The sequence below is a fragment of the Salmo trutta genome, chromosome 8 (genome assembly GCF_901001165.1).
Source record: "Salmo trutta chromosome 8, fSalTru1.1, whole genome shotgun sequence".
In the NCBI taxonomy this organism is placed as follows: domain Eukaryota; kingdom Metazoa; phylum Chordata; class Actinopteri; order Salmoniformes; family Salmonidae; genus Salmo; species Salmo trutta.
Genome location: NC_042964.1, coordinates 41,377,615 through 41,403,900, shown reverse-complemented (window position 1 = coordinate 41,403,900; position 26,286 = coordinate 41,377,615). Strand labels below are relative to the sequence as shown.

At 44.2% G+C, this 26,286-nt stretch overlaps 1 protein-coding gene across 2 annotated transcripts in view; it reads right to left on the bottom strand.

Moving 5' to 3' along the window:
* LOC115198976 (synaptotagmin-1) overlaps positions 1–7,649 on the bottom strand; it is a 238,873-nt gene extending 231,224 nt beyond the window's left edge. For both annotated transcript variants that reach the window (XM_029761443.1, XM_029761447.1), the window contains exon 1: positions 7,386–7,649. The gene's annotated coding sequence lies outside the window, so the exon portion shown is untranslated. The remainder of the gene's footprint in view (positions 1–7,385) is intronic.
* Positions 7,650–26,286: the final 18,637 nt, after the last annotated feature.

The window sequence follows — 26,286 nt, the reverse complement described above, 5'->3', positions numbered from 1 at the left end:
ATCAACTCATTGCATGCTGACCACAGATGCATCTTGGGATGCCACGGAGTGGCTGAGTGTGTGCATTTTAGGAAAGTGGGAGAGGGGAGAAGAGGGGGGTTAAATAGCATTCCTTTGAATGCCCTTTTTGCCTTCATAAAACAGTCAAAATGTCCTCAAACCCACCTCTGTGGCTCGGCTTTGTAATTATTAACATGCTCAGAAACCTGGCGTTGAGCGTTTCTCCTCCAGGGCTGGTCTCTCTGAGAAGTTTTGCCCATACAGATGGTATTAAACTCTAATAACTTGTCTCCGCACCACCTTCAGGGTAGCAACAGCAAAATGCAGCTGGGTATTAGATGCGTTTCACTTGGCTCAGTAAAAATCTGGATATTAAAAAATTGTAGAAAGTGAAAAGCAATTTCCTCTTAAAGGGATTTTGAAATTACAGCTTTGAGGGAGTAGTACAGTAAGTTTGTTGGCTGACAATTATTATACATTTTTTGGCCCACCATGTTCTACTTCTCCCCTGTTTATACCTCTCCCATCCCTTATAAATGACAATACCTATCTTTGATGTGGCCATAAACTAAAGGCTGCTTGAACAGGTGAAGAGATGTCGGAAGTTCAAATGTCCGGCTGAATGGCTTGACAAAAAAGGAATTTGTACTCTAGCATACACTCTTAGAAAAAAGGGTTCCAAAAATGTTCTTCGGGCTGTCCTCATAGGAGAACCCTTTTTGGTTCCAGGTAGAACCCTTTTGGGTTCCATGTAGAACCCTCTGCGAAAAGGGCTCTACATGGAACCCAAAAAGGTTCTACCTGGAACCAAAAAGGGTTAATCTATGGATTCTAGATAGCACCTACTATGCTCTCTTCCATACTTACAGTTGAAGTCAGAAGTTTACATACACTTAGGTTGGTGTCATTAAAACTCTTAAAACTCGTTTTTCAACCTCTCCACAAATTTCTTGTTAACAAACTATAGTTTTGGCAAGTCGGTTAGGACATCTACTTTGTGCATGACACTAGTAATTTTTCCAACAATTGTTTACAGACAGATTATTTCACTTATGATTCACTGTATCACAATTCCAGTGAGTTAGAAGTTTACATACATTAAGTTGACTGTGCCTTTAAACAGCTTGGAAACTTCTAGAAAATGATGTCATGGCTTTAGAAGCTTCTGATAGGCTAATTGACATCATTTGAGTCAATTGGAGGTGTACCTGTGGATGTATTTCAAGGCTTACCTTCAAACTCAGTGCCTCTTTGCTTGACATCATGGGAAAATCAAAAGAAATCAGCCAAGACCTCAGAAAAAGAATTGTAGACCTCCACAAGTCTGGTTCATCCTTGGGAGCAATTTCCAAATGCCTGAAGGTACCACGTTCATCTGTACAAACAATAGTACGCAAGTATAAACACCATGGGACCACGCAGCCGTCACACCGCTCAGGAAGGAGACACGTTCTGTCTCCTAGAGACGAACGTACTTTGGTGCAAAAAATGCAAATCAATCCCAGAACAACAGCAAAGGACCTTGCGAAGACCCTGGAGGAAACATGTACAAAAGTATCTATATCTACAGTAAAACAAGTGCTGTATCGACATAATCTGAAAGGCCGCTCAGCAAGGGAGAAGTCACTGCTCCAAAACTGTCATAAAAAAGCCAGACTACGGTTTGCAACTGCACATGGGGACAAAGATCGTACTTTTTGGAGAAATGTCCTCTGGTCTGATGAAACAAAAATAGAACTGTTTGGCCATAATGACCATCGTTATGTTTGGAGGAAAAAGGGGGAGGCTTGCAAGCCAAAGAACACCATCACAACCGTGAAGCATGGAGGTGGCAGCATCATGTTGTGGGGGTGCTTTGCTGCAGGAGGGACTGGTGCACTTCACAAAATAGATGGCATAATTATGTGAATATATTGAAGCAACATCTCAAGACATCAGTCAGGAAGTTAAAGCTTGGTCACAAATGGGTCTTCCAAATGAACAATGACCCCAAGCATACTTCCAAAGTTGTGGCAAAATGGCTTAAGGACAACAAAGTCAAGGTATTGGAGTGGCCATCACAAAGCCCTGACCTCAATCCTATAGAAAATGTGTGGGCAGAACTGTAAAAGTGTGTGCGTGCAAGGAGGCCTACAAACCTGACTCAGTTACACCAGCTCTGTCAGGAGGAATGGGCCAAAATTGACCCAACTTATTGTGGGAAGCTTGTGGAAGGCTACCTGAAACGTTTGACCGAAGTTAAACAATTTAAAGGCAATGCTACCAAATACTAATTGAGTGTATGTAAACTTCTGACACACTGGGAATGTGATAAAAGCTGAAATAAATCATTCTCTCTACTATTATTCTGACAATTCACATTCTTAAAATAAAGTGGTGATCCTAGCTGGCCTAAGACAGGGAATTTTTACTCTGATTAAATGTCAGGGATTTTGAAAAACTGAGTTTAAATGTATTTGGCTAAAGTGTATGTAAACTTCCGACTTCAACTGTATTTCATTTGCCAGTTAGTTTGGATTCCTCCTCAATAAAAAAGATTGTATGCAGGATGATGAAATGTTGGTGTTCATTAGTTTTGACTACTGTGAATCCATTCAATTGTTTTGAATTGTCACTTCATGCGCTTCTTCATTCCATTGTTGCGGCTCAAATAGGAAACAGACATATCCAATATAGACTGTGCACTTCCACAGGCCTCATTAAACACACTGTTTCCAGCCTGTCTACTGTCATTGGGTCCACAGGACTAACTGCAATGGAACTGCAATTGTTTTCAGCACAGCGCACTCTGTAAATATGAATAGAAATGTTGGACAACAACATTTGTAGGCTAAACAGATTGAGCCTCGTTAAAAAGAGCTGTTTGTTTTTTTGTTTTGCTATTGCACCAATGGCAATGGCCTGAAAAACTTCCACATGAAGGGAAGGATCTTAACCCTCACCCAGTTGAGTTCAGTGTCAGTGAGTCACTTTCAAACTCATCACAATATCCTTCGTACATACAGTACATTCAGGGTCTGAGACAGAACTGGAGCAAAACCACAAAACAAAGATGTCCATGCCTCTCATCCACCCTTTCTCTCTGCAATTACAACCCAGCATCAGCAGTGCCAGTGATTGCATTGTCAGGAAATGTTGAGTGTGGTGTACACTGGTTCTGTATTACAGTAAAGGCCTCATTGATCACGTAATCTCTGCCTTATCTCCCCAGGTCTAACAGAGATCAAGGAGCCCTGAGTCCCGTAGACCTTGTTAAACACTGAGCCTTGTATCAGGATTTAGTCTTAAACCAGCCTAATTAGATTAGCAGAGCCAGGCCTTATAACAGAGTAATACCACAGGACCAAGCCCAGCAAAGCCAGAAATAAGCCATCACAAACAAAACAGAGGAGATCGATAGGCTAGAATTCAATGCTAACAAATAGTGTTTCAAAGTGCAACAAGCCATTTGAGTTTCATGCTCACCAGTGAGCCAGTTGTTTGAATGAGGATCTTACATCACATTGGTTGACTGTGGGCATACTATACTGAATATAGCACCATGGTAACACAGCTAGTCAAATGAGAGCTCCTCCCTCCACCAATCCCTCCTTGCCTGAAACCAACCCCCAACGTGCCATTGAGTTCACTCTTTCCCCTACAACAAACTCTTTTAAACAGCAATGTTCTAGTGGTGGTGGTAGCCAAATATATTACTGATACAAATGTACTGGAATTCAATGCTTGACTTTCAACGTGGCACCTTCATAGGATGCCACCTTTCCAAGAAGTCAGTTCGTCAAATTTCTGCTCTTCTAGAGCTGCCCTGGTCAACTGTAAGTGCTGTTATTGTGAAGTGGAAACGTCTAGGAGGAACAACGGCTCAGCCAAGAAGTGGTAGACCACACAAGCTCACAGAACGGGAGCGCCGAGTGCTGAAGCGCATAGTGCATAGAAATTGTCTGTCCTCAGTTGCAACAATCACTACCGAGTTCAAAACTGCCTCTGGAATGTCAGCACAAGAACTGTTCGTCGGGAGCTTCATGAAATGGGTTTTCCATGGCCGAGCAGCCGCACACAAGCCTAAGATCACCATGCGTAATGCCAAGTGTCGGATGGACTGGTGTAAAGCTTGCCGCTGTTGGACTCTGAAGCAGTGGAAACGCGTTCTCTGGAGTGATGAATCATGCTTCACCATCTGGCAGTCTGACGGACTAATCTGGGTTTGGCAGATGCCAGGAGAACGCTACCTGCCCCAATGCAGAGTTTCAACAGTAGAGTTTGGCGGAGGAGGAATAATGGTGGGGCTGTGTTTCATGGTTAGTTTCAGTGAAGGGAAATCTTAACTTTTAGATTCAGCATGACAATGCCCCCGGGCTCGAATCGAAGTTCATACAGAAATGGTTTATCGAGATTGGTGATTCCACATATATACACTGTTGCACTAGATATGTCATCACTATTCTCCCACTCTCCTCCACTGTGAATCTGATCTTGGGACGACTTGCTGCCTGAACACAACATGATTTATCCGGCTACACTACACATCTCTGGGGGCCTCTATCCCTCATGATGTATCTGGTCCATTCAGAATGGTTAGCCAACTACAACCTGCTCTGTGATCATCTGTCTTTGTCATTGGTTTGGATGTTAAAAGGTGCTCTATGATTCTTCACACTCAAGGAATCTAAAATGCATTGCTTTTTATAGGTGGCTATAAAAGCTTTTTAAGATGAAAATAACAGCCCATTCCACCTCTCGACAGACACACTCAGACACTCTCATATCTGTACAGGGCCGGCTGTACAGTGGCCCCATCTCTTGACAGCTGAGAGAAAAAATATATGTTTTAAAGTGAATTTCTGCAATTCTACTAATTTTGCCATGGGGTGGAGAGAACAGTTTTTAGTTTTAAAGCTACTGTAATTTCATGCAATTCGACACATTTTGCCATGACTTACTGCTCATGTCGCTTATGCCTGGAGCCGGTCCTGTATCTGTACCATCTAGCCAGCAGACGTGACTGTTTCTGAGGCTACTTTGAAATTGCTTTTGCCTTTGACATGGACAGCCGAATCAGCTGCAGACAGTGAAAGGTGAGAGGGACGCCAGGTCCTGATATTGGAAGCATTCATCATTGGCCAACGCCGAGACACAGGCCACTTCATGAGCATGTCATTGATCGGTGCACTTCCTTTCAGAGCAACCTGCTGCCAAACGGCCGCACAATGTCGAATCATAATAGAGACTATTTTTAACCGCCTGTTTTGCTCCGACAACAGCGCCCTCCCCCTCCTCCCTCTCACCTCCTCTTCCCCCTTCTCCTCCTCAATCCTCAGCTCTCATTAACAACAGTTGTTTAAAATAACGAGCTCTGAGCAAACACCAAGTCATCCTGCCAGCTGCCCTTTATGACCCAGAAGCCTTGGGTTTTGAAAAGGCAAGCCCAAAATAACCATGGCTGAAACGAAAGGTTAGCGCTGGTTGCACATCAGGCTCGGGGCAGCAGCCTCCTAGTCCTCCTCATTATTGGCGATTTAACAAGGATGATAAAACATGATGCTACCTTCGGCGACAGAGGGGATGCTTGAATTATTTAAGGTCAACATCTTCCCCTCCCTCTCTGGTTGGGTGGTTGTTCCTCTCACAGACATTGTCTTGTTAGGGTTTCTCGAGGCCTTATTGGATTATTGGCCTAGTTGGCCTTATTGTGGCGGCAGGAAGCAAAGCGTTGAGCCAGTAACTGAAAGGTTGCTGGTTCGAATCCCAGAGCAGACTAGGTGAAACAAATCTTTCAATAACCATAATTGCTCCTGTTAGTCGCTCTGGGTAAGAGTGTCTGCTAAATGACTCAAATATAAATGTAAATGGATGGGAAAACCATGTCACACAGGTCTACCACAACAGTGTTTCCTGTATTCCCATGTGACCGATGAATGACAGAAGTATTCTCTGCCTGTTGTGTTTCAATAAGTCATCACAATAACACAGTGCACATGGCATCCATCAGCTAGAGATCAGCCCCATCTTCCCCTATCACATCTGATTCAGTTAGTGGTTATGAAACGAAGTGTCTGCAGACAGTATGTATACAACAAGCTGCTGTCTGGGGAAATGAGCTGGGGAGGTAATTGTGATTTGGGAGAGGTGGAAGGGTGGCGGGAGGGAGGGAGGGAGGGCAAGAGGGAGGGGGAGGGCAGGAGAGAGAGTTGCTTCCCTTCTCGCTACTATCACCTGGCAACAGTTTGACATGGGCGCCTCCAGGCTAATGTATTCACAGCGACCGAGGGAGGCTGGGGCTGAGAGGCTCAATTGCATGAGCCCAGGGCTACAGCTGAGCAAACCCGCTCGGTAGTCTCTCTCGGGTGGACTCTCATAGCAACGGGCTTATCCATACCACCTGAGATACGAGGTAATAATGGGCGGGCGGGGAAACAGGCGACCTGTGCCCATGCCTTGTTTGTCAGTGAGAGAGAGCAACAGTACAATAACTAGGGATATGCTTGACATGTTTCACACTGGGCTCAGTACATGGGGATATCACAGTACGTGTGTTCACTGTGGCAAAGGCCCCATGTTAGTGGACCTGGCGCCACCTGAGAGTGGTGATAAGAAGCTATCCTATTGGGGGTTTCCAACAATCACGACAATGACAGATGTTCGCAGCTCGAGGGCTCGCAGCGGCTTTTCAATCATATCAACAGCTATAGACTGCTGTGCAAAGAAGATACTGAATGTATATTATGTTTGTCCCACACACCTGTGCAGAAACAGGAAGCAGCACAACTAAGGGGTTAAAGATTGAGAGCAACGTCTGGCTCCCTATTCCAAATGGCATTATAGCTCTTTTCCGAATCAATAGTGTGCTCCGTTCCTCCCTAAGCAAGTCATGCCAAAGATAAACCGTCACGTGACGGATGGAGGAGGAAAAGACGGAGCCACAGCCGGGCCATTTTATCTGATGGTGAGAGGGATTAGCTTCCCCAGGATGAAAGCAGCTGCTCGTCTTCCGCCCCCTTCCCTCCTCCTCATCCCTCCATCCATCCACCCAGACATCAACACAGTGGTCTCTGTTTCCCAACCGGAGCCGTGCCTCCAGCTACCCACCTCTCTGCTTATATCACCTCATCTCAACCTGTACACACTGCCATCTCCTAATAACCACGGCAACACCTTGCCCGCTGGGGCGCAGCCACACAGAAATGGGCGCCAAAAATGGTGCCACGGCAAAGCGGTGGGAGTTGTCAGAGAGTAGACTTCCCCTGCCCCTCTCCCTCCACTCCTCTTCTCAATATCAATCCGATAGCAATCACACTCACCCAAACAAACACAGCCCCTCCCCCACCTCCACGCTACTCATCCCCATAACTTTTGCGGTACCCCAGAGAGGGAATGTCTCATTTTACCTGGCACAGCATGCTGTCAGCTCCCGATCTGTCCGTCTGGATGTGGAGAAGATCTCATCTGGAGGGAACGAGGGAGTCTCTGGGAGAGAGAGAGAGAGAGAGAGAGAGGAGGAGTCTCAGACAAGAGGAGAGGAGGAGGAGAGCAGAGAGGAGCCTCCTGCTGCTTATGCTGATGCTGTCACAGTCTGCCGCCTTTATTTTGTGGCCAGAGTTGAGGGAGCAGTACGGGTGACGCTCTATTATCCCCCGTTAGAAACGACAGTGGATACACCGAGCGCTGGGCTGAGAGAGAGAGAGAGAGAGAGAGAGAGAGAGAGAGAGAGAGAGAGAAAGAGAGAGAGACTAAGAGAGAGAAGAGAGAGAGAGAGAGAGAGAGAGAGAGAGAGAGAGAGAGGGAGAGAGAGTGAGAGGGTGGAGAAAGAGAGAGAGAGAGAGAGAGAGAGAGAGAGAGAGAGTGAGAGGGTGGAGAAAGAGACAGAGAGAGAGAGAGAGAGAGAGAGAGAGAGAGAGAGGGAGAGTGAGAGGGAGGAGGTGGAGAAGGAGAGAGAAGGGAGAGAGAGAGAAGGGAGAGAGAGAGAGAGAGAGAGTGAGAGGGTGGAGGTGGAGAAAGAGAGAGAAGGGAGAGAGTGAGAGGGAGGAGGTGGAGAAGGAGAGAGAAGGGAGAGAGAGAGAGAGAGAGAGAGTGAGAGGGTGGATAAAGAGAGAGAAGGGAGAGAGAGAGAGAGGGTGGAGAAAGAGAGAGAAGGGAGAGAGAGAGGCAGAGAGAGGGAGAGAGTGAGAGGGAGGAGGTGGAGAAAGAGAGAGAAGGGAGAGAGAGAGGGAGAGAGTGAGAGAGTGGAGAAAGAGAGAGAAGGGAGAGACTGGGCTGTTTAAGCGAGCCGTCGTCACACGGCAGTTCCTTCGGAATCCCTCAAGTGAGAGGGGCGCTACATCACAGAGTCCTTGGCTGTGATTGGTTGAGCCGAGGGGAGATGCTAGGGACGGGGGATCTGTCGTGCTCTGCTCTGGCAGCGGTGAAGTAAGATGACCCTTTCAGCACACCCCTCCTGTGTCTGAGCCCACCATCGCAGGGCACACCATCAATGACAAGCAAGGACACTCCCAAAAATCCCCCCTTTGGGAGCTGTGTGAGTGTGTGTCTGTGCGTGTGTGTGCTTGCGAGTGTGTGAAGGGTGAGTGTTTTCTGTATGCATGGAAAACCCTGTCTTGCCTCTGCACACACACACTAAAACATACTGTACATTCGCACACACACACACACACACACACACACACACACACACACACACACACACACACACACACACACACACACACACACACACACACAGGTCCCATCAGATCATGCCCATGAAGGAGACATGATTTCCCCAGAGAGGAAGGGAGGGCTCATCCATAGAGGAGCTTGAAAAACACTGCAAGGCAATCTTTCATTAAAATGATGAATGGGTCATGACTCTGACCCAGACAGTAGGAGGGGGATGCTTATTCACTCTATGTTATACCAGCCAGCCTTCATTCATTTTGAAGGAGATCAGCAACACCATCTAATAAGTGCTATCCTCTGGCCTGCTCTGTATCCTTCAGGAAAGTTATTTGATGAGGATGTGTAACACTGGGCACCATGATAACATTGCTGAAAGTATATATTTGTACAGGAAATTGCGTAAAATACCTCATTATGCAACATACACATTATTCCCTAGTGGATCTTTACGTTTATAAGGAGATGGAATTCACGGAGGAAATATACAGTAGTTCACCGTTCAAGAAAGTGTTCCTCTGTGCCTCAAATCAAAATCTCTGAAATACCAGGAAGGAATCAATAGGGGATTGAATGAGGAGCAGGGCTGGCTGGGCTGAAAGGTCATGATGGAGGGTGCTCAGACTCCTTTCATGCTCCCACACACACAGTGTCAAACACAGCCTTGGGGCATTCTGGGAGTGAAAAGGGGCTAATCTCAATCTGGAGATGTCATATTGAGCGGCAGCCGTCTGGCTTCCACCTCATCTCTCCTGTATAGTTTTATGTGTGTGTGTGTGTGTGTGTGTGTGTGTGTGTGTGTGTGTGTGTGTGTGTGTGTGTGTGTGTGTGTGTGTGTGTGTGTGTGTGTGTGTGTGTGTGTTTGTGTGTGTGTGTGTGTGTGTGTGTGTGTGTTTGTGTGTGTGTGTGTGTGTGTGTGTGTGTGTGTGTGTGTGTGTGTGTGTGTGTGTGTGTGTGTTCTACATGATTTAAAGGCATAATCTATTGAAAACAAAATAACAATCACTATGAACAGCATGAGTAAAATCATTTCTATAGCTTTTCTATGCATTATCAAAAGGGCTCTAGTTTAAATTCAAAAGACAGAGGGGCAAACCAAGTTGTCATTTCTTCACCTCAGAGTGAGAACCACAAAATCACCTCACCAGTCCTGAGTGGATGGGGTTCAACACAATTCTTTAAACCATTTGGAAAACTTAAATGTTCCGGTATAATTAGAAAATTCTCACCGCACCAGAAAAGTGGTGGTGTTTTGAGAGAAATACATTTAGCCTATGGTTTTGCTATAATGAGGATTAACAATTTAAGCATGTTGACAAGATCAACCACTCCACCAGGTGCTCTATCAATTCCTCCCTATTGATATAATGACATCATTCCCTCATCACAGAGTAACATAGTTCATTGATCATTCTCATGGTTCCGGCAGGGTGTGCAGACACATAAACAACATGCATCAAGAGGTGTTAGTCATTTCCACCTGGCGGTGTGCTGATCAGAAGTAGCTTCTGTCTGTGTCTTTGTGTGTCCCCTCTGGCGTGGCGTGGGGGAGAGTGAGTCATCCAGGAGGAGAGGAAAACAAAATAACTGAATCACTATGAACAGCACGAGTAAAATCATTTCACTTCTATTACTTTGCCATGCTTTATTCATTCAAAACGGCTCTAGTTGAAATTCAAAATACAGTGGGGCAAACCACGTAGTATTTTCTGAACAGAACTAGCCTGAGTGGGTGAATGGGCGTCATGTTTAATAACGTAGCTGACCCTTTTAGGATTTACTTTGACATCGGTCCCTGCCAACAAATATGTTACATACAGTATACATGTAGATACGCTGTGCATCTGCAGTTAGGCGCAGTTAGACGCCTGGTGGTGTCTCTGAACAACTGCTTACCTCATACAGACAGTCATCACAAATCCCTACAGTACACTCTTGGTAAACAGTCTCTGTGAACGCTGGGATGGGGGAGTACCAATGGAAGTCCTCTCTAACTAACTTTGGTGTGTAGCACTAACAGCTGCCTGGTCAGCGGCTATAATAACATGATGACAAAAGCCAGTCCTTCAGAATGGTAAAGATCAGTTGCCATTTTAGCCAGGAAGATTATTGGTATGGATGACATTGGCAATGACAGCTTGAACCCCCCTCCATACAAATGTCATTTTGATTTCCTTTGCCTTTCAGTCTATATCTTTACTCTACATAATAAGGTAATTTACATGAATACAGGCACATGACTATATCTACTAGATTTTACAATGCACATCAACATAACTGATGTATGAATTCAACTAGAAATCAAGCTTCCCCTGGTCTAATTCATTCACAAAAGGCAATGAACATGTTCATATGCAAGCCCCATTACATCCAGTAATTGCCCAATGTCCAATTTCCTCAAAAGATACCCTTTCGAGAATCACGATTTACAACCACGATTCACAAATTCCAAAGCTTCTCTTTATAGGTGAGTCACTAAGCTCCCTGCTGACCTATCCCCGCCTCCCACACTCCAAGGTCATCTTCCTACCACACACCACAGTTACACAGAGCCATTAGTAGAGAAACATTAGAATATTCATACTTACATGTAATTGCCTTGGAACTTTGCGGCCATTCAAATTCCTCATCTCAAACTGAGTTTACTGAACTGTGTATTGGACAAATCCACAGTAACAAAGTGACACAGACTCAGATTGCTCAAACAAAAAAACAATGATTGCAAAGTTAAACAAATCATACAGCACCACGCACAAGGACTACTTTTAACAATTTCCACAGAAGATTTAACAAAAACAAATTTACTTGAAGAACGATGATTTGTGCTGTTTGTGCCGTCATTCTCTTACAAAACGTTGCGTCTGCACTGCTCTTCAAGTAAATGTATTTTTGTAAAACAAATATGTAGCAATTGTTCCAAGTAGTCCTAGAGTAGTGCATAGAGTTGTACTTTAAAGTGAAGAATCTTAGTCTCTGTGTTACTCTGTTAACGTGGAATTGCCCTACAATATTTTTGGCTTTGGCCATAGATCTCTGTGCTGATTGTAGAGGGGGGGCCGGACCCATCCCCTTTGGAGGCCATACGGCAGCTCAGTGGCTCTGGGCTGAATCCCTGTCAGCAGAGTTGGCCTGGCTGTGCGCTCCACAGTGGGGACACCAGCTGTACCCTCCCCGCTGGCCTTCACACATAGCCTGGCCCAGCGGCAGTCTGTCCAAGCCCCAGCCAACACCTCAACCCACTACGCTCCAACAGGCCCTGGCTGGCCCGACAGTAACATTAGATTTTCTGGAGGTTAGACTTCAGAGACTAAGAGACTAAGAGGGAAGGGGTGGGGGGGTGGGGGGGGTGGGGGGGGGGCAATATGAAGTTGGCACAGGGGATTGACATAATGTCATTCACCCCAAGTTGTGATTCCACGGTCTGCAGTCACATGGTCTCTAATTTAATGTCCTGACGAGAAAATCAAAGTGACAATATTAATCATGTGGTGGGGGGAAATGACAGACTAATAAAATCCCCCCTTCAGCCATCGGCATGGACAGATTACTGTTTGGCCGAGTGGGTAATGAAAGTGTGCATGCCTGTTTCTGCATGTAGTCATCAACAGCCAATCCGTCCGTAGACACCTGAAGTCTTTCTGCCCTAATAGAGAAAATATACAACCCAATAAAACTGTCACAGTCTTCATTTCATCACCTCAGAGTGACAACCACAAAATCACCCCGTCAGTCCTGAGTTGATCACGATTTTTTAATAATTTGGACAACTCAAATGTTCCGGTATAATTTCAAAAAAATGTAATCCTTCTTGCCATGAGTTCTTATGTGCATCACCGCTCCAGAAAAGTGGTGATGTTTTGAGAGAAATACATTTTTCCTATGGTTATGCTATAATGAGGATTTAGGTTGCTGTTGCCTTAGAAGAATCCTTTCAACATCTCAATTTAAGCATGTTGACAAGATCGACCACTCCACCAGGTGCTCTATCAATTCCTCCCTATTGATATAATGACATCATTCCCTCATCACAGAGTAACATAGTTCATTGATCATTCTCATGGTTCCGGCAGGGTGTGCAGACACATAAACAACATGCATCAAGAGGTGTTAGTCATTTCCACCTGGCGGTGTGCTGATCAAAGTAGCTTCTGTCTGTGTCTTTGTGTGTCCCCTCTGGCGTGGCGTGGGGGAGAGTGAGTCATCCAGGAGGAGAGGCCTGCTTGGCCTGCTGCACGGGACCCAGGGACGGATGCATCTCTCACTCCGTTGTTTACAGATCCGTGGCATTCCTGGTCCGGTCGACAGCCTCTGACAGCCTGATGGATGTGACACGGCAGAGCGCCATGTCACCCCCGAATCTACCCGGGGGGGGGGGAGATGGGGGGATGGGAGGGTTAGGGGTGTAGGTGGATCAGGAGGTGTTACGGCACAGCATAGACGGCGGGGCCGAGTGGGCGGCTGTCAGCTCGCGTGGTTGTCAACGGCTGGATGACAAGGCCAGACCTGCCCCAGATGATGCTGCGAGGGAAGCGAGGGAGACGAGACGGGCGACAGGCGGGAGGACGAGAAATTACGAAAACGAGGCCAAGTGCATCTGCATGGAAATGAGAGTCACAGTGTCCAAATTACACATCTGAGGTCTTCTCTGTGAGAGGCACAGCTTCCCCGTCAGGTGAAGGAAGTAGAGGAAATTGAGACCACAGTCAGAGTAGCAACACGGCCTGTCAAGAGAATCACTGACCATATTTCCGTCTGGAAAATGGCATGCATAACTAATCTGGTTTTCCTCTCCACGTCGATGCTTCCTTACTCAGAGTCGCACCAGAGGTGACTCGGCCTATGCATGTTCCTCGGATACGCACACAAACAAAACAACAGCCACGGACTACAATAGATTCGTTAATTGCAAACTAAATAAGAGACGAGTCAAGCGATCAACGTTGCTATTGAAGTATTCTTTCTTCCAATCAATATGATGTCTCCAGGAACACCTTAATGTGGATGAAAAGCAGAATGACATCAAAATGATGAACTGTGATCGATGCTCTTTTAGATGAGACATTGTTGCTGATCTATGAAATTCATAGACCTTTAAATAATGCCATCATCGCCCTGTCTTATTAGTAATGCTCAGCATGCTGTTGGCTCAACCCATCGGCCTTCACATTGATCTGTTTTGTCTGGCAAAGCACTCGCTCACATAATTAAACCCGTTTTACACAGAAAAGACACAACAGAGAGAGGTCACCGGGGTTCAAACCCCAGACATAATGGGTAAGGTGTTCAACGTGACACACATTCTCCACGGACATAATACTGACAAATAATTACAAGAATTTCTAAAGCTGAATTGATTTTTCTATGAAACATTATTTGATTCCCCCAGAAGGACAGGGATGGAGGGTTAGGGAAGAATGTTTGGCTGGAAACCATGGAATTTACTAGCCATTAGGAGGGACATTCAGATTAGAATGTTGGGCTTTACAGTCATGTTTATTGGATGTAGGTTTGGGTAATATACCGTTTATACCGTGTACTGGGGTATTTCAAAAATACCTACACTACCGTTCAAAAGTTGGGGGTCACTTAGAAATGTTCTTTTTTTTAAAAGAAAAACAATTTTTTTTGTCCGTTCAAATAACATCAAATTGATCAGAAATACAGTGCAGACATTGTTAATGTTGTAAATTACTATTGTAGCTGGAAACGGCAGATTTTTTTATGGAATATCTATATAGGCGTACAGAGGCCCATTATCAGCAACCATCACTCCTGTGTTCCAATGACACGTTGTGTTAGCTAATCCAAGTTTATCCTTTTAAAAGGCTAATTGATCATCAAAAAGAAAACCCTTTTGCAATTATGTTAGCACAGCTGAAAACTGTTGTTCTCATTAAAGAAGTAATAAAACGGGCCTTCTTTAGACTAGTTGAGTATCTGGAGCATCAGCATTTGTGGGTTCGATAACAGGCTCAAAATGTCCAGAAACAAATAACTTTCTTCTGAAACTACTGATAGGCATCAACAGGAGTGTTAGGAAATCCTTCAACAGCAAGGTTCCAAACTGGCATTCCAACTGAATTTTAATCATAAGAGGCCATGAGTTTAACATTTCCTGTAAATTAGGCAAAGTGTGCTTGAAGTCAGCCAGATTGGATTCCATTTCCAGGGCTGTGCATCATACTCCCAGTAAACCTATACTCTCTCTTCCTTCCAATCAAGGTGACCCCAGGTACGCACTGGGTCAATGAGGGCCCACCACTCCTCAAGCTGTTTGACTTGCTAGTCCTCTCTCTCCCTCCGTGTATCTCCCATTCTCTGGTCTCTCTGTGTCTCACTCTCTATTTTACTGTGTCTCTCTCTCTCTTGCACTCCCTGTCTCTCTCTCCCTCCAACTCACTCTCTCTCTCTCCCCCCATCTCTTTCCATCCCTCATCTAGGGAGGCTGTGTCGCTGTGCTGGGATTTTATTGGCAGATTACTAATACTAATCGTTTCTTTTTGTTATATGGAAATTGAGTTCAGGAGATGAGCCATTAGACGAAACGTGAGGCAATCCTCTGCATGCACAATGTGCATGATTGACTTAATGGGGAGCTGTGATTATTATCTAGTCTGTCAAGTAAACAAGCAGCAAATACTCAAAGGAGAAGCTCCCTTGAGATGAAGAGCCAAGGTCACTCAGGTCATTAAATGAAATGATCACAATCATATCGCATTCTTCTTCTCTAATGCCAGATAATGTATATCATTTGGAGTGATACTGGCCATATTTACCGCTAACAATTTGCCATATCTTAAAGGTAGACTCAGCAAGATGTCGTTGCATGCATGCAAGTCTTGCATTGTGCTCATCTCAATATCTGCAGTGCTCTTCGTTGCAACATCGCTTCACTGGGTCTACCTTTAAGGTAAATCAGATTTACACCATATGCTTAGAGACATCAACAGCAGATGGTGGGGGACTACAGTAGCTTTAAAGGGTTCAATCCTCTTAAGGGTATACCGAGTGCACAGGTTTTGAACTGAAGGCCCACCTCTGATGGCGGGGAGACACTTCTTACTATCAGTGGATCCAGACCTCCAGCCACCTGATCTCTGCTCATGCGCCTAGAGATGAGCCTGCAGTCACAATATGCCCAGGAGGCTCCACAGACATGTGCATCATATACAATCGACTTGTCTGTCATCTCAGCCCTCTTTAGGAGCGGGATAAGAGGGGCTAGATTGTCTGCCTGAGAGCAGAAACGTTCTTCAAGAGCCATATGAAGATGTCTCCCACTTTTGCCCTCCAGCCCAAATCCAAGTCCAAAGTGCCTGTGGTGTGCCTTGCTGACAGTATCGATAGGATGTTGTGTTTCTGTTCATACCAAATAAGAGGAGTTTAGATCTACATTGAAACATAGGAAATCCTTGGGAAACAGTTGATGTGGGAATAAAATCTATATTTTGAGTTCCTTCTCCTCCTTCATAGAACCACAGGTAATGTATGATGGCATATATTGAAATAAATTACAAAATATATATTGTTGTATGACTGGAGAAATGTTATCAAAGTAACAATTGAATATAGCCATGGGCAATGTCAAGCCTTTACAAAACAGAGGCTGAGCTGCCCGAATTGGTTGCAAGCTTACATAAACACAGAGAGAGCTAACAGGCAGGCCTAAGGTTATCCCCAGCAGAACACTAAAATATTCAGATCCATGGATTTGATCAGGCCCTCTCTGAGAGTGTCTTAATTACACATTCCCTGCTTCCAAAACTTGCCCCCGGAGGCTCTTTATTGAAAGTGGATGGTGTAATGAGATGTGTAATCACATTATGTGGTCTTGAGATGTTTGATGGCTCATAAAACAAACAAAAAGGTACAGATGTAGGATCTTAATTAGAGACAGTTTGCTACAGCAGGAAATTAATTCTGCAGCAAAAGGAAATGTGAATTATTATGTGGATAATAATTTATGGACATTTTTTTGAAGAGGTTAATACATTTTACATAAGGGCAAATCAAGTCTGACATTTTAAAGTGGAAATTACAAACTTTAGAAGCGTTTTTAAACCTTGAATAAACTACAAGTTAGCTTTTTCATCAGAAGAAAAATGTTGACTAAATGAAGATCCTTTTATGAGCCGTTTCCGGCCTCCTCAGGCTCAGCCTTACCCTGAACGTTCTGGACTCTTTAGTATGCTGTCTGATGCACATGGTCATTTCCATGTAAAAGGACCCATGAGAACCAACATGTGAAGTTTATAGGAGCATACCAACGTTGGTGTCCTATGAAAACTAAAAGTCCATATTTTTGGGAAACAAAGACATAGATATATTTCCTATTCCAACAATGCGGAATAAACAAGGGTTTTGATTTCTGGTCACACAGATGGGAAAATGGGTCTGAAAAAACATCTACTATAAAAAGTCTTAAAAGGTATTAGAAATACATACAAACAGAATAATGCTGAAGAAAAGACCCCTGCCAACTAATATCAACATATATATTTAGTTTTGCAGAAATTATTTGCCCTCCGTAAGTTTAAGAAATATTGTCTAGTGTCTTGTCATTCTGTTACCAAAACCCCACATCTTTAAGATAGTCTACTTTCTCTCCTTCGTGAGGAGCGAGGATTCTGAAAGTTCACAGAAGTAACAAGTAAAGGCAAATATAACAATTATTAAGTGATTAAAAGGAGTCCCTCTGTTACTAAATCGGTAACGGAGTGACTGAAAAATCTGTTGCAGTAGAGCACAGTACAGTAGAGTACAGTACAGTAGAGCCCAGTACAGTAGAGTACAGTAGATCACAGTACAGTAAAGTACAGTAGAGCACCCATGAAGTGTATAATACTCTTTATTTAACTAGGCAAGTCAGTTAAGAACAAATTCTTATTTTCAATGACGGACTAGGAACAGTGGGTTAACTTCCTTGTTCAGGAGCAGAACAACAGATTTTTACCTTGTCAGCTCGGGGATTCAATCTTGCAACCTTTCAGTTAGTAGTCCAACGCTCTAACCACTAGGCTACCTACCTATACTTTTACATTTTAGCAATTCCATTTACTTTTGATACTTAAGTATATTTAAAACCAAATACTTCTATACATTTACTGAAGTAGTATTTTACTGGGTGACTTTCACTTTTACTTGAGTCATTTTCTATCTTTACTATTACTCAAGTATGACAATTGAGTACTTTTTCCACCACTGCAAATTTGGTCTTGTTTGGGGGCAGATTTCTTTACAATAATAGCCAATGTGTAGAATAATACCCAAACATGAAAAAGAGGATATTACATTTTTCTACCTTTGTGTACCTATTTAAGATACATCACAGTGACGATAATGACATTCATAATTATGTATTTCTGTATAGTACAGATCAAAGACCCATGATGTCATTCTGTTACCGTCATTCTGTTACCAGTTGTTGATCCACTTCACTTACTGTAGTTCAATAACCAACATGAACTCAGCAAAAAAAGAAACGTCCCTTTTTCAGGACCCTGTCTTTCAAAGATAATTCGTAAAAATCCAAATAACTTCACAGATCTTCATTGTAAAGGGTTTAAACACTGTTTTCCATGCTTGTTCAATGAACCATAAACAATTAATGAACATGCACCTGTGGAACGGTCGTTAAGACACTAACAGCTTACAGACAATAAGCAATTAAGGTCACAGTTATGAAAACTTAGGACACTAAAGAGGCCTTTCAACTGACTCTGAAAAACACCAAAAGAAAGATGCCCAGGGTCCCTGCTCATCTGCGTGAACGTGCCTTAGGCATGCTGCAAGGAGGCATGAGGACTGCAGATGTGGCCAGGGCAATGAATTGCAATTTCCGTAATGTGAGACATCTAAGACAGCACTACAGGGAGACAGGACGGACAGCTGATCGTCCTCGCAGTGGCAGACCACATGTAACAACACTTGCACAGAATCGGTACATCTAAACATCACACCTGCGGGACAGGTACAGGATGGCAACAACAACTGCCCGAGTTACACCAGGAACGCACAATTCCTCCATCAGTGCTCAGACTGTCCGCAATAGGCTGAGAGAGGCTGGACTGAGGGCTTGTAGGCCTGTTGTAAGGCAGGTCCTCACCAGACGTCACCGGCAACAACGTCGCCTATGGGCACAAACCCACCATCGTTGGACCAGACAGGACTGGAAAAAAGTGCTCCTCACTGACGAGTCGCGGTTTTGTCTCACCAGGGGTGATGGTCGGATTCGCGTTTATCATCGAAGGAATGAGCGTTACTGTACTTTGGAGCGGGTTCAACTTGGAGGTGGAGGGTCCATCATGGTCTGGGGCAGTGTGTCACAGCATCATCGGACTGAGCTTGTTGTCATTGCAGGCAAGCTCAAAGCTGTGTGTTACAGGGGAGACATCCTCCTCCCTCATGTGGTACCCTTCCTGCAGGCTCATCCTGACATGACCCTCCAGCATGACAATGCCACCAGCCATACAACTCGTTCTGTGAATGATTTCCTGCAAGACAGGAATGTCAGTGTTCTGCCACGACCATCGAAGAGCCCAGATCTCAATCCCATTGAGCACGTCTGGTACCTGTTGGATCGGAGGGTGAGGGCTAGGGCCATTCCCCCCAGAAATGTCCATGAACTTGCAGGTGCCTTGGTGGAAGAGTGGGGTAACATCTCACAGCAAGAACTGGCAAATCTGGTGCAGTCCATGAGGAGGAGATGCACTACAGTACTTAATGCACCAGATACTGACTGTTACTTTTGATTTTGACCCCCCCCCCCCTTTGTTCAGGGACACATTATTCCATTTCTGTTAGTCAGATGTCTGTGGAACTTGTTCAGTTTATGTCTCAGTTGTTGAATCGTGTTATGTTCATACAAATATTTACACATGTTAAGTTTGCTGAAAATTAACACAGTTGACAGTGAGAGGACGTTTCTTTTTTTGCTGAGTTTAGATTTTTTTCAAAATCAAGGTGTCATATTAATACTGACACCCCATTCTTTCTGCAGACATCTTTGAATCTTAATTTGGAGTAGATATTTAACAGTGTTTTGGAAAATGTGGTTGCATAAAAGAAATTGAGATTTTACTGTCATTCTGTTACCAAACTTTGCATCTGCTCTGTTCCTCAAGTAAATGTGTTTTAGTAAAATGTTCAGTGGCAATTGTTAAAAGTAGACTTCTGCATATTCTGTATGTGTGTGGTTTGTAAAACATCACAATCAATGTTTTTTTGCTTGGCATACATTTTTTGGTGAAAAGGTCAGCCTCAGCATCACTCTGTTAGTGGGGAATTGCCCTCATGCATTAATAATGAGGACTGTGGCAGGTAGGAGCGGTGTACAGACCGCATTTCTATTAATTTGATTAACGGTCGAGTGCCTTAGCGGGGCTCTCGGGAGTCTTATCAACACTCCAGCAGACGCTCAATGCGCCATTTGAATTAATGCATAGGGAGGTGGATATGGGGTACAATAAGGACAGCGAAATGGCTGCCGTGGGGAGGTGCATGTCATATACATGTATCTGCGTAATGACACTGTCTTTGGTCATGAAAGCAGTATTGTCTGAGACCTGAGAGTGGCGCCTGCGCAATATGACATCTATTGGCCCTAGTCCTATAGGCTAAAGTGAAACAACCCATTCAAACTATTTTAGCAGACATTCTTATACAGAAGCAATTATGGTTAAATGTTTTGCTAAAAGACACTTCGACAGATTTTTCATCTAGTCAGCTCAGAGATTTGAACCAGCGACCTTTCAGTTACCGGCCCAACGCTCTTAACCGCAAGGCTACCCGCCTTAATTTCTTATTTTCTTTATTTTAATCTTAATCAAGCCATTCCTGTGGCAACAAGCAGAGGAGGATTCCCATTGATGGGCCATAGCACAGTACAGTAATGGGACGAGCCTCATTTACCTGACAGATACTAATTACTGCACAATGCAGATTACTATGTCACTGACGGCACTGGAATCAATCTATTGCTCAATGTTGAAACTCCTCCTTATAGCAGCCATCGCTAACTGGTGATTTAATCCCCTACTTCCCTCCAGTGAGTCTATTTATAGCTATGGGAATTATCCCCATTGTATGTTGGGAGTGAGGTTATTTTTAGGCGTGTAGACACGTGATCACACCAGCTAGCTCGAGATTTAATTATGGCTCTCGTAACGAGAATACACGGCATGTGGAGTCACACAGCTCCAACATGCTAGACCCACACAGCCCAGAGCCTGAGACAAATAACTACTATCCTGTAGCATTCAGTATATTCAGTAATACTCAATAATGCATGGCTATCTACAGACATTTGAGTCATTTCCTATTCTCTGAGGCTCTGTCAACCAACAGGCTAGTAGTTAATGTAATGGCGCTGGCACTCCCTCCAGCGAAGTCTGATGGGAACCGTGATGCTCGGGGAGCCCCTGGACAATAAACCTCCTTTACTGTAAGACAAACACACGCTATCTTCACCTTACACGCCCCAGTGAACAGATATTACCCCAGTCAATCACTGTCATGTTAACTCTCTGTAGTTTAGCCTACCCCCACTGCTGTATGTGGTATCGTACTCACTCACCTCAACACAGGTTTAGCATGGACAATCGAGGTCATTACTTATCCATACATCACACTTCTACGACAATGTGTAGATATCGTGACAGTGCTGTAAAAAAAAAAAAGAATGCACTAACGAACAACAAACTGCTCTTAATGCAGAAGTTTGTGCCAGACTAACACCCTCACACAGTCCTGTAGGGATGGAAGCTGATCTGAGGCCAGTACAAATCAAACAGGTGTTTAAGTAGAAATGACAGAGATGACTGACACACTGTAATTTCCTGATGCGACTCTATCCATAATTTACCTCATTACATGGCACAAAGGGGTCATTACTCAAAAGTGCTCTATTAAATACTTTTGTTTTATAAGAATGGAGGCTTTGTCACACATGGCATGCTTGCGAGACAACTCTGTAATTTACATTTCAAATCATTGGTGGGGGTTATAGTGGGCAGCAGGCATGGTCAACTGCTTCTGTTAAAAACAGTCACAACTCCCACACCTGAGAGAAAAATGATCTAAACCCGGGGTGGTGATTTCCTGGAGAACAATGGGAGAGATGTGTTCACCGTCAGTCACTGCACTTAAAGGGTGGACCTCTCATTATCTCTCTCGTCTGAAGCGATAATCACCAAGTAGATTGTCTGGTGTTTTGCAAAGTTCAGCAACAGGAGCAGCAGTTTGTGATGAAAATGAAAGTTCAGGTGTTTCATGAATAAGGTAAATCTGTACATTTACTGAATGCGTGCTGACGCACACATGCCCTCCCTTTTGTTTATCTGTTGAATTAAGAAGTTTGAGCAGGTTTTCTTAATCTCACACAGATGCAGCAGAACACTGTGATGGGAGTTGCGGCGTATTGCCTCACTGTGGGGGATATTAAACCACATTCATTTCCAGCCGAATAAATTACCATATAGCCTTTCCTCTTTCTAACCTTTTCTCTCACTGTATTGCTGACTGACATTAGCAGATGTATTTCTGCTTTCGCCATTTGCATTACAACTACTCAGACTTTTAGTGCATCGAAAAAACCCATTTTATATTGACAAAACAGATTTGCTCCATTTTCAGACCTTTTACTAATGGAAAGGCTTTAAAGCTTATTTTTACACCAATTATTCAAATACAAAGAGGAACGTCGTCTTTCATAAAACATGAGTGTCAGTGGAAGTCCCAGACCACTTTATAATGCCATTTTAAAGTGGGCTTCATATACACTAAGTGAGCTTCATATACACTATACAGCTATGACCGGATAAATAGCAACCCACTGTGTGTCGACATAAAAACATGCTTAGGCGGCATGCAGACACGTCCACGTCGCTCAGGGAGCTTTAACTATCTGGTACAAATGGAACTGAATGAGTATTGTACTCAATATATTTTAAATGTTAGATGTGGGTTACTATAGATTGGCTTGATATACTCTAAACCTAACTCGTAGCTTCGAGCAAGTACAACGACTAAGGTAGATGTGATCTTGGGTATATTGTATCTTGGGCACAAGGTGCCCTTTCTTGATCCGCTGTTCTTTAGCTGCCTGAGTCAGAGAGGCAGGGTTTAAACCTGCTTGGTTATGATTCTAATCAGATAGATCACATAGTCGCTCTCCTTCTCAGAGTTCAACGTAGGACCAGACAAGGTCTAGGGGTGGCACAATGCCTCAATATCCAGGTCTTAAACAGGGATGCTGATAAGATGTATAACATGCATCATCTTTTACCTGTGAAAGACATATTGCTGTATGCTCAAAGGCATGCTTTCAGTCATTCTTTTTGAAAATGTCATAGCACCCAAACAGTCCTTTTCATGAATGAATTCACATCACACAAATACTCACAAGGGGTAGAATAGCATATAATGGCACAGTTTTCATGAACCTCGTCAACCACAACAAACATTGAGTCATGATCCCATTTCCCCTTCTAACTCTCACACAGCAGGCAAATCAGAGTGTGAGGGCCGACTGATTGCAGCTTCGCAGCCAGTCAGCTGGAGCCGCTCAACCACCACTGTCTAGTCACCAGAATGCTCTCCTACAGGGTTGTGACTAGATGGAGTACAGGTACGATCAGAAGTGACTTTTCGTAGCAGGTTAGGAAAGCATTAAATCTAACGCTAACCTTTTTCCTAACCTTAACCTGGTTCTCAAACCTGCTATGTTAATTCTCCTAACCTGCTATAAAAAAAATCACTTCCATTCATCGCTGTATACCACCTAGTCAAAACCCTCCTGTAGGGGTCTGTTCCTTTCTGCTGCAGAGCCGACGGGGGATGTGGGTACTGTATACCCCACAGTCAAGCTCCCCACTGAAACCTATAGCTAAAAACCCAGAGACTAATGTGTCTTGAGGGCACACTGGGCCAAGTCACAAGATCAGACGGACAGACTCGCTATCCTCGCCTCCCAGCTGTGCACTGCTGCACAATGGCATTGTGGGAGAACACTCCCTGGGCTGAGAACCTACCTGATCCCCTAAGCTGAGCGAACGTCAAGTCCTTAGATCCCATTGCCTCATATCCTGCTACTGCCAAGTCCATCTTCTCCTGGTACATGATTATCTGTGGAGTGGCAAGTGGATATATCCCTTTCAAGTCCTTTTATGACAGAGCATAATGGCCATTCTATACAGGCTATGAAGTGAACAGCTCGCAGGCCTGAGAGGATATCTCAGCTGCAGTCATCGAAGGAGTGCGTTCAAAGAGGCGGTGATGACCTGCAATTGTTTGACTGTGGAGTCGCACCCTAGTCAACTGTGCACTTAGTTGGTTACTATAAGGAGTTAGTGAAAACGTATCATGGTGTCTTTCATGGACACTGAATCATGACGACCTACAGTACAGTTTGGCCCGAATATTATACGGTCTATAACTCCATCAGTAGTGGTGATGTTTTTCTCAAGAAGTTGCTGTTCTATATTGGAGTCATTATTCTGCAGGGACAATGGCTGTAAAATAAAGCCTTTTGTTTTCTGTTCCCAAGACATGTTAATTAGAGCAAAAGAATATTGTCTTTTTCACACATCAGTTACTCCAGTTGGGAAAGAAGGACCGTGTTGAGTGCAACTATGATATTATCTATTTTCCGCTCTCAATTATTCCGTTTAAATTAGGGAACATTCAGAGTGTTTTTTAGAATGCTCTGATGCACACCAACAGAAAAAGTATGTTTATTTCACGCAAGCTAACTCCTTGTAAATAAAAAGGACCAGCAAAACTACAGTTACTGTCTATTGCTGATTGGTTATCCGTTTCACTTTGGAGTGCAGAGTGGTTTTGTAAATGAGATGTTTGTTTATTTCAGGAAAGGAGAGAGTGATAGCTAGATTATAACAGGTGATGCTAGTTCTGAACACTGTGATTTAATATAAAAAGTTTGAATGAGGACGAAAAAAGATGTACCCGTATATCGTATATACCCTGAAGGGAGATGATGTCAATAAGCCACTGAAAGTGTACATCAAATTAAATCAAATTGTACTTGTCACATGCGCCGAATACAACAGGTGTAGACCTTACAGTGAAATGCTTACTTACAAGTCCTTAACCAACAATGCAGTTTTAAGAAAATCCCTAAAAAAGTAAGAGATAATAATAACAAATAATTAAAGAACAGCAGTAAATAACAATAGCGGGGCTAAATACACGGGGTACCGGTACAGAGTCAATGTGTCAATGTGTAGGGGGCAATGCAAATAGTCTGGTTAGCCGTTTGATTAGCTGTTCAGGAGTCTTATGGCTTGGGGGTAGAAGCTGTTTAGAAGCCTCTTGGACCTAGACTTGGCGCTCCGGTACCACTTGCCGTGTGGTAGCAGGGAGAACAGTCTATGACTAGGGTGGCTGCAGTCTTTGACAATTTTTAGAGCCTTCCTCTGACAACGCCTTGTATAGAGGTCCTGGATGGCAGGAAGCTTGGCCCCGATGATGTACTGGGCCGTACGCACTACCCTCTGTAGTGCCTTGCGGTCGGAGGCTGAGCAATTGCCATATCAGGCAGTGATACAACCTGTCAGGATGCTCTCGATGGTGCAGCTGTAAAACATTTTGAGGATCTGAGGACTCATGCCAAATCTTTTCAGTCTCCTGAGGGGGAATAGGTTTTGTCGTGCCCTCTTCACGACTGTCTTGGTGTGCTTGGACCATGTTAGTTTGTTGGTGATGTGGACACCAAGGAACTTGAAGCTCTCAACCTGCTCCACTACAAACACGTCGATGAGAATGGGGTCGTGCTAGGTCCTCCTTTTCCTATAGTCCACAATCATCTCCTTTGTCTTGATCATGTTGAGGGACAGGTTGTTGTCCTTGCACCACACAGTCAGGTCTCTGACCTCCTCCCTATAGGCTGTCTCATCGTTGTTCGGTGATCAGGCCTACCACTGTTGTGTCATAAGCAAACTTAATGATGGTGTTGGAGTCGTGCCTGGCCTTGCAGTCATGAGTGAACAGGGAGTACAGGAGGGGACTTAGCACGCACCCCTGTGGGGCCCCCGTGTTGAGGATCACCATGGCGGATGTGTTGTTACCTACCCTTACCACCTGGGGGCGAACCGTCAGGAAGTCCAGGATCCAGTTGCAAAGGGAGGTGTTTAGTCCCAGGGTCCTTAGCTTAGTAATGAGCCTTGAGAGCACTATGGTGTTAAACGCTGAGCTGTAGTTAATGAATAGCATTCTCACATAGGTGTTCCTTTTGTCCAGGTGGGAAAGGGCAGTGTGGAGTGCAATAGAGATTGCATCATCTGTGGATCTGTTGGTGTGGTATGCAAATTGGAGTGGGTCTAGGGTTTCTGGGCTAATGGTGTTGATGTGAGGCATGACCAGCCTTTCAAAGCATTTCATGGCTACAGACTTGAGTGCTACGGGTCGGTAGTCATTTAGGCAGGTTACCTTAGTGTTCTTCGGCACAGGGACTATGGTGGTCTGCTTGAAACATGTTGGTATTACAGACAGGGAGGGGTTGAAAATGTCAGTGAAGTCACTTGCCAGTTGGTCAGCTCGTGCTCGGAGTACACATCCTGGTAATCCGTCTGGCCCAGCGGCCTTATGAATGTTGACCTGTTTAAAGGTCTTACTCACATC